Source organism: Atta cephalotes (genome assembly GCF_000143395.1).
Source record: "Atta cephalotes unplaced genomic scaffold scaffold00012, whole genome shotgun sequence".
In the NCBI taxonomy this organism is placed as follows: domain Eukaryota; kingdom Metazoa; phylum Arthropoda; class Insecta; order Hymenoptera; family Formicidae; genus Atta; species Atta cephalotes.
In genome coordinates, this window is record NW_012130076.1 from 4,175,893 (window position 1) to 4,185,409 (window position 9,517).

General features: G+C 29.1%; 1 pseudogene; it reads left to right on the forward strand.

Annotated features, from left to right (window-relative positions):
- The window catches only part of LOC105617206, an 8,952-nt pseudogene extending 3,271 nt beyond the window's left edge, over nucleotides 1-5,681 (forward strand).
- Nucleotides 5,682-9,517: the final 3,836 nt, after the last annotated feature.

Below are 9,517 nucleotides of genomic sequence, written 5' to 3' on the forward strand. Positions count from 1 at the left end.
GTCGTCGTCGTCGTCTCTCTCTCTCTCTCTCTCTCTCTCTCTCTCTCTCTCTCTCTCTCTCTCTCTCTCTCTCTGTTTTGATCAATTAATCATACACTAAGAAAAAAATGTTGATTCAATTAAAGTCTATATTACGGGCTGTCACTAACATAAGTGATTAATTTATGTATATTTTTATTAACATAAAGGTACAAATTATTATTTCAATAATCAAGACCTTATATCAATAAAAATATACATGAATTAATTACTTACAGTTAGTGATAGTCCATACTAAAATCAACCTTTTTTCTCAGTGCATTATATATAAACACGTTTATACATAATCACTATTAAAAAAATCACTGCAGTTTGTTACACAACTATTATATACAAAAGTTTTTCGCAATTAAAGCAGAATGAGCCATTCATGTACAAAAGTTTTTCGCAATTAAACAGTCACAATAACCATAGGCATCCTTCCTAATAAACAAGAATGGATTAAAATGGATTGAAATTTTTTTCTATCCAAATGCGTATTTTAAATAGCAAATATTTTTTTTTGGATTTAATTGGATTCAATTGGATTAAATTGGATTGAAAAACTGCATTTTCTATTCAAAATTTTGAATTGAATACTATATTCACAATGCACAGAAAAAGCTAATATTATTTTTAGATTGAAAGGCATAGAGATATGCTCCATGCAATTCCTATAAATGAATAAAAATGCATTCAGGATTGAAAAGCATTCATTTTAACATTCGTGAATCAATATTTCTGAAAATCTGAATCCATTTTAATTTATTTTAATCCATTCTTATTTGCTGGATTGTCTTTCATCCATATTCTTGTTAAACAACAAGGATAACATAATATCTGGGAAGCACTCAGGTGGAATATATTCAGGTTCCCTAGAAGGAACCCTTAGTGTCCTTGCACATACATGTACCAGAGAGAAACTTGAGAAAGAATATGAGAGCATTTTCCCTGTAACCAAATACCTGTAAAATACTTTGTGCACTACAGTCCTCTGAAGAAATGAATGTTAACTACACAACATTATCCATTTTTTTGTGATGCTCTTTAATGAAATAAATCGCTGAAATCATTAAAATCTCAATTAATTTGATTAATTAATTAGTTATATTGTTGTAATTAGTTATATTAATTGTTAATTAGTTATATTAGGATATTGTTGTATCCCCTTCCTCCCTCCCCACCAACATTTCTCGGTGCTCCCTCAATATTTTTCGCAAGTCGGCGCCTATGACAATAACATCAAAATAACATTAAACTGAATCGCGATTAATCAAAAAATGATTTTTAATAAATATTTTGGAACTATTTTAACATTATGATGATTTTTTGTTTAAATATGATTCTGTTTAAATATGTTTTTCAATTTATTGCATATAATAGATTTTAGAAACATTTCTGTTAAAACATTTCATTTGATATATTATAGAATTCTTTCAGAATTGTTGCATATGAGATGTGAAAAGTTGAAATGTTTCTGAAAGCTTTCCGCAATAATCGGCTGTATGGGTATATATGTTCATACATCCCTCTTTTGTCAAATTACTTTTTAATATATAATAGAAATAATAGAAACAATAATAATGTGAAAATTGAAAAAATAATAAAAAATATAAAAATAATATATAATTAAAAAAATATAACTTTTGCATTGTCGTTTTAAAAAAAAACAAGTTTAGAAAAATGTAAAAAAAATTGCTCATACACAACTATGCATAATTTTATGTATAATTATACATAATTTTTTTATATTTCTTTTTAAACTTGAATTTTTCTAAAACAAGTAGTGTGAAAATTATCCTTTTAATTATTTTTAATGTTTTCACATTATTATTATTTCTATTACATTAAAAAATAATTTTGCAAAAGAAAGAAGAAATGTATGAATATACCAAGTACAAGTATGAAATGACGATTTGAGAAACAGATGGCACACCAATGCAGTGTGAAGTACAAAGATTTAACATTATACGCCATTTTATTGTATCATCAACAAATGTCAAACGCGCAAAGTAATTTGATTGAAAAGTGTTTGCATAATATTGTGTTGCATAATATTGTGTTTAATATGACGAAATTTGTACTAAATAAGGAGCATTCGCGGACAGCATTAATTTTTTGTTTTCATTTGAAGAAAACTGCTACGAAATCTTATCGATTACTTGGAGAAGCTTATGGTGAACATGCTCCATCGCAAAAAACGTGTGAACGATGGTTTCAAGATTGGAGATTTTGATGTTGCAGACAAGGAACATGGAAAACCGCCCAAAAAGTACGAAAACGTGGAATTGCAAGTATTGCTGGATGAAGATGATTCACAAACACAAAAACAACTCGCAGAGCAATTGAGCGTTAGTCAACAAGCTGTTTCCAATCGCCTACGAGAGATGGGAAAGATTCAGAAAGTTGGCAGATGGCAGATATCACATGAATTGAATGAGAGACAGATGGAGAGGCGCAAAACATATGTGAAATTTTGCTCAAACGATACAGAAGAAAGTCATTCTTGCATAGTATCGTTACTGGAGATGAAAAGTGGATTTTTTTTTAGAATCCCAAGCGCAAAAAATCATGGGTAGACCCAGGCGCACTATCCACATCGACCGCAAAACCGAATCGTTTTGGCAGGAAGACAATGCTCTATGCTTGGTGGGACCAGAAGGGTGTGGTCTATTATGAGCTATTGAAGCCTGGTGAAACGGTTAATACCAAACGCTATCAACAACAATTGATCGATTTGAATCGTTCGCTGCTTAAAAAACGACCAAATACCAAAAGAGGTAACACAAGGTCATTTTTCTCCATGATATATGACAATACTCCATCATATACAGAAAAACCAGTTCGAGACACGTTGGAAGCAGCTGGGAAGTTCTACCCCATGCGGCTTACTCACTAGACTTGATTCCTTCCGATTACCACTTTTTTGGGTCGATGGGTCACGCACTTGCTGAGCAGCGCTTTGATTCGTACGAAGATGTGAAAAAATGGCTTGATGAATGGTTCGCGACAAAAGGGGAAGATTTTTACTGGCGTGGTATCCACAAATTGCCCGAAAGATGGGAAAAATGTGTAAGCAATGGAGCATACTTTGAAAAAAATCTCTTTTTATCATTCTTCCGAATTTAACGTGTTTTTTGGGGGGGGGAAAAAATCGTCATTTCATACTTGTACACCTGGTATATGGATATATTTCATATATGATTATACATGTTTATGTTATTTATGTATATTTATACATATTTATACATATTCATGCATAAAAAATTTTTTGTAAGGATGTAATGATTCATTGTGTTATTCAGTGTTACATATATCTCTTTCCGGAAAATAATATTTTATATATAATTATATAAAATTATATAAAATAATATGCAGAGTGTCCGGTAAGTATTGACAAAGCGCTCGCATGTATAAGATACTAAAAATTGCCAAATATTGGTCTTCAATCATTTTTTTTTTCAATACTATCAACTTTACAAAAAAAACAGAAAGAAACAGAAATTGTTTATTTTCTTCTTATAGAACTCTAAGAATTTTTCCAAAATGTTTTTAACGCTTTATTTTGAATACCCACCCCAATTTATATTAGCAACTATTTTTACCAACACGAGAAAATACGGTATTAAAAAAATTTTCAGATTATGAGAAGAAAATAAACAATTTTTATCTCTCTGTTTTTCTGAAAAATTGATAATATTTGAGTGAAAAATTATTGAAAATCAATATTCATCGATTTTTAGTAATTAATATCTCATTAACTATTGCGAAAATTTTTAAATGATAAAAGACTTTTCGACTCAGTTTAGTCCGTATCCACACACGACCGCTTTGTCAAAATTTACTGAACATTCATTATATATAATTATATATAATTTTATATAATCAAATATAAAATTTTTTTCCGGATTATTGGAAAGAATCCAAAGTTATGTATTAAAAAAGAAAAGGATAAATACTATTATTTTTAAGTGGTTTCTTAACATTTCAAAAAAAAGAAATACATAAGATACGAATACACAAACATGTGTATATAATATATAAACGTGCATATAAGCAGGGTTGAGTAATTAAGTTAATGTTTTTTTTTAACTAAAGAATAAAGTTAAAGTTAAAAATTTACAAAATCAATAAAGTTAAGTTAAAAATTGAAGGAATAAAAAATTAACTTAACGTAAGTTAAGTCAATATTGAATTAACTTAAATTTAAAAAAAAGTTAATTTTGAAAAAAATTATTTTTTATCAAAATGTCCTAATTTTTCTTAAAATGAGATTAAATGACTATAATATAGATTATTAAGTAAATTAAATGTTTAATTTTTTTATTCATTTGTGATATAAGTATATAACACCTAACGATATAACTATATAAGTTATATAACTTTAAAAAAAACAGCCAGCATAGAGGAGATTAAGAAGTGATTACTTTTTAAGTCTTAAGTCATAAGAAATTGACCAATTACAATCGAATGCGAGAAGAATATTTGACTGTAATTGGTCAATTGGTTTCTTATGATTTAAAGCTTAAAACACCTGTTATAGACGAACTAAGGCTTATAGCATAAGGCATAACTGCAGAAACCAATCAGAGGGCTGTATTAGCATCTTGAGGAATTATTTAAGATGATCTTAAAATATGAACAAATTACGAATATATGCCCTTAGTCTTATTATATCTTATTATTTTTCTAAGATATTTAAAAGAGATAAAAAAATTATTTAACTTAAAAAAAAGTTAAAACGTTAACGTTTAAAAGTAACTTAGTTAAGTTAAAATTTAATGCATTTAAAATTAATTAAGTAAAAAGTTACTAATTTTTTAACTTTTTTTTAACTTTTAACGTTTTAACTAATTATTATCCAACCCTGCATATAAGTAATTAATATTTATGTACTTGAATGACGTGACATTATGTATTTTGGACTTTTCGTTCCTTATAGACTAGAAGACAGATTTTTTTAATCTTATGAGAAGGCTTTTTTAATTTTATGTGGATTGAATCAAACAACATATTAATTCAGGAAGAGCTGGCGAAGTTATTCAGCAAACTTGTGCACTGCTTGAAAACAAGAAAAACAATTATACTTTACATTAGCTGTGCCCTACAAATGCTTGCTGTCAAATGGTTTAACATAAATCATCATAGACAAGATTCATTCTCCATGGTAGTTTTTTTATTTGAAATATATCTCGTAATATACATGCAAGAAGTACTTGACTATATGAAAAAAATCTTGTTTCTATTTTGCTTGCAGTTAGCCGAAATGATTATTCGTCAAACATTTGTAATTTGTAAAAATCAATCATGGAACATAAAATGGGTAACAGAATTCGCAAAAGTATTTATGCAACTCTTTTTACATGAAAAAAACGAAGAATTTATTATGTATATGGCAGAAAAATATGTGGTGGAGAGTGCCAAGGTATAGAGTAAGAGAACTTACAGCTAAAATTTAAATTTTGTTTAATTTTAAAAAATTCTCATTTATATTATTGTAGATTTGTGGAAGGAATGGAAATTTATCAAATGATGTAATCTTGAATGATGTAATCGTAAACTTTTTACACCCTTCATTGAGTGTAAGAAGAGAAGAGGAACTAAAAAAGATGAAACGTATCATGCTACGATCTGTAAGACATAACGAACTTGTACATGTCTAACTATAAGATATCACCATAGTACATAATCGAACGCATGTATAAAAACGCGAATTCCGAAACAGATTACGTTATTAAATAAATATCTCTGAGCCGAATTGTTCTCTTTATGAGAAGATTCTATTCCCTGACAACATCCTGAACACTTTACAAATAGACAATAATCAAATATTGTAAATATCGTACAGTTTAACTTCCTGAAAGTGAGATCCATAAATTCTAAATAATTTTTACAGATCTGTCATGCGACATATCATGAGACAGTAATCTAAGATCTCTTTCTGTTTCTTTTTTATAATGTCTTACATTGCCATCTCAAATAGTGCATTTGATAGGATAAAAATACATTCGTAAAAATGAGAAAAACTGGTGAAATCGTGTCTTGAGAAGAATCCACGAAGTATATAATCTGTTGACAAGCATTCATGTGTTTTGAATATTTTACCAGTTTTAATGCTCGTTATTTTGATTATTCGTTACTTTTTAGCAGATTCATGATGTGAAATTATGCAAATCGCTATGTGACATTAATATACCGAGAGATTACAATAAACGATGCGCAAATAATCAATTCTTTCTATAATCTTTTTATCTACGATACGAGAAAATTCTTCTTTCTTTTAATTAAAAGACGAGCGTGATGGCCTGACGGGTTGATCCTCATTGTTCTGCATCTTCGTACTATCACTCAACATTGTCAGTAATGATCTCATGGCGTCATTTTATATCGATGACGTTCTCGCAAGATTTATTAACACGACATCTTCTATTCCCATCTTCGAGATCTCTACAACCAATTATCTATTAGGTATAGCAAGATTTTCATATTCATGATGTCTATATTGATTATGTCTATATTCATCAAGAAAAAGAGAGCGCTCGAAATATAGCAAATTTGTAACAGTGAATAATAGCTATATCTAACATAAAAATACGCTAATAGAGAAAATAGAAAATATTTTTCTATACGATAAACAGGATAAAATTCGTCAAAATATCACGGCAAGAAAGATCTTGGAAATAAGTTAAAAAAATCATTTTATCTGTTTTTAGGTATAAAGGTTTAAAGATGGCTAATTACAGGGGGGAAGAGAGATTACAGCTTATTTACGTTTAATTGTGTCTTACAGTAGATTTGAAATATTGACATATAGACTTAAAAAACATTATCAATTTATTTCATTTTAGATTATTCTTGTAAAACAAGTTCTCTTTATCAATTTTTGGTATAGAATTTTTTAATTTTGCTACACGTTTGTACATTCAATAATGAGAAAAATAAATTGAATAATTCAATAAGTTGAATTTCAATAAGTTGAATAATTTCACTAAAACTTTGATTTATATATATCTTGAATGCTCTCGTACATAGAGTTTCTTTACCTCATTCTATACGAAAGGATGATTTTGCTGAAATATCTAAAAAACTGTGAATTAAATATAAATTTGAAAATAATTTTATTGCGCCATTAAGATAATTATTATTATAATTATATTTATAGAATGTTCAAACTAGTTGATAAAATATCAAAATTTCTTGCAACATTGTCATGCTTGAGATTCCTATATAATAATCATTTTAATAGTTCAAAAACATTATTTTCAGATATATATCCAACTCAATTTTTAGATACTTCAACAAACTCGTTTTTTCCAAGTATAATGCAATTTCTATTTTTATTTATTAAAAATAACATATTAAAAAATATTTATCGATATCAAATTAAATATAAATTTGGGTATGGGAAAAAGTTCGTGGTGATTTTTTAGTAAAATTAAAGTGTCTTTCTTAGAGTATTGAAATCAATTTATTTAAATCAAATATGCTCCATTATTTTCTATAATATTTTGCCATTTTTGAGACAAAGCCATAATTCCATCGCGATAGAACTTCTGTGGTTTCTGATCGAAAAACTGCTTCAAGTGATTTTCACAGGTCTCTTTTGAAGCTAGCTTTATACCATTAAGAGAGTTCTGCAGAGATCTAAACAAATGATAGTCTGAGGGTGCTATGTCAGGACTATACGGTGGATGCATTAAAACTTCCCAGCCAAGCTCTCGCAATTTTTGCCGAGTCATCAAAGATGTGTGTGGTCGAATATTGTCGTGATGGAAGACGACATCTCTCCTATTGATTAATTCTTTCCGCTTTCTCTCAAATGCTTGTTGTAATCTCTGCAGTTGTTCATAGTAGAATTCGGAATTAATTGTTTGATTGGACGATAACAGCTCATAGTGAACGATTCTCTTCCAGTCCCACCACACACACAACATCACCTTCTTCCTCGTCAATCTAGGGATTGCTTGCGCCTTCTCTTCTTTCTTTATCCACGATCTTTTTCTAGTTGGATTGTCGTAGGTGACCCATTTTTCATCACCAGTTATCATTCTCTTCAGAAATGGCTCAATTTCATTCCATTTCAGTAGCGTATCACAAATGTTAATTCGATCCATCATATTCCTAACACTCAACTCGAGGAACCCAACGAGCTTCTTTTTGTATTCAGCTTTGTGTTAATGATTTAAAACTGTTTTTGGTCGATACCTTGTTCCCTGGCAATCTCCACAGTGCTCACATGTTTATCACACTTGACTTTTACATGATTTCATCGGACTTTTCAGTGATTGATCGACCGGAGCGAGGTTCATCTTTCACATCGAAATTTCCAGCACGAAAGCGAGTGAACCATTTCCGTGCTGCTGATTTTGATAGAGTATCTTCACCGTAAATAGCACAAATTTTTTCACAAGCCAGCATTCTTGCCTTTATCGTAGTGATACTGCAAAATGTAGTGAATTTTTTCCTTATTTATTTCCATTTTCAAAATAAAATAACTTTTGATCCACTTCATCGATTTCAATCTTTTTCGGCTCAAAACAAAGGTTAAAATGTCATTTTTTAAACGCATGTCTAGTGTTGCCGATGCGATTAGTTGCCGACTGCTGAGCATTTAATGTCATCTAACAGGAAAAACGCCACGAACTTTTTCCCATACTTAATATCTTTTCATTCACATACGTAACAGGATCAAATTATCAAGAATATTATTGAGCAACTAATTTGATGTATAAATTTTTATGAGGAAGTTGATTCGAAGATTTATAATATAGAATTATAATATAGAATTTATAATATAGAATTATAATATAGAATTATAATATAGAATTATAATTTAGAATAGATTTATAATTTATAATTTAAAATATTAAAACCTCTATATCCCTAAAAAAAATCTCTTTAAAGAAAAAAATATATACTCCAAGTATATATAGTATACATTAAGTATAAATTAATCAATGATTAATTGCATTTATTTCGTATCCATATTTTTTATTAAAAGAAATGTAATATTCAATACTTTTTTTATGCACTTAGCATATATTTGTTTTAAGAGGTTTTTTTAGGAGATTTCACTGTTTTTTGTAAATTTTTGAAAACGGTAACGTCATCATTCAACGTTGTCGTCATCATCATTGACTTAATATTGAGAATATCCCCATATTCAGAATACGCTTTTATCTCTGATATTTTATGATATGCGTGATGTAAAGTATAGTAGTATAGTATGTTAGCGCGTTAACATCATTGTAAGAGAGTTCTAAAATCGGATTGAATGTATCCAGAAGCATGACCGTTTACTGAGCGCTCAGTGAGTTCTTGCATCTGATTGGCACATTCCATTAGATCTAAAAATATAGACCAAATAGTGTGTGGTCGTCTGTCTTCTCTCTCTCTCTCTCTNTNTCTATTCTTACTCTCTCTCTATCTCTACTNTNTCTCTNTCTCTNTNTNTACTACTACTACTACTACTACTACGTACTACGTACTAACTTAAACT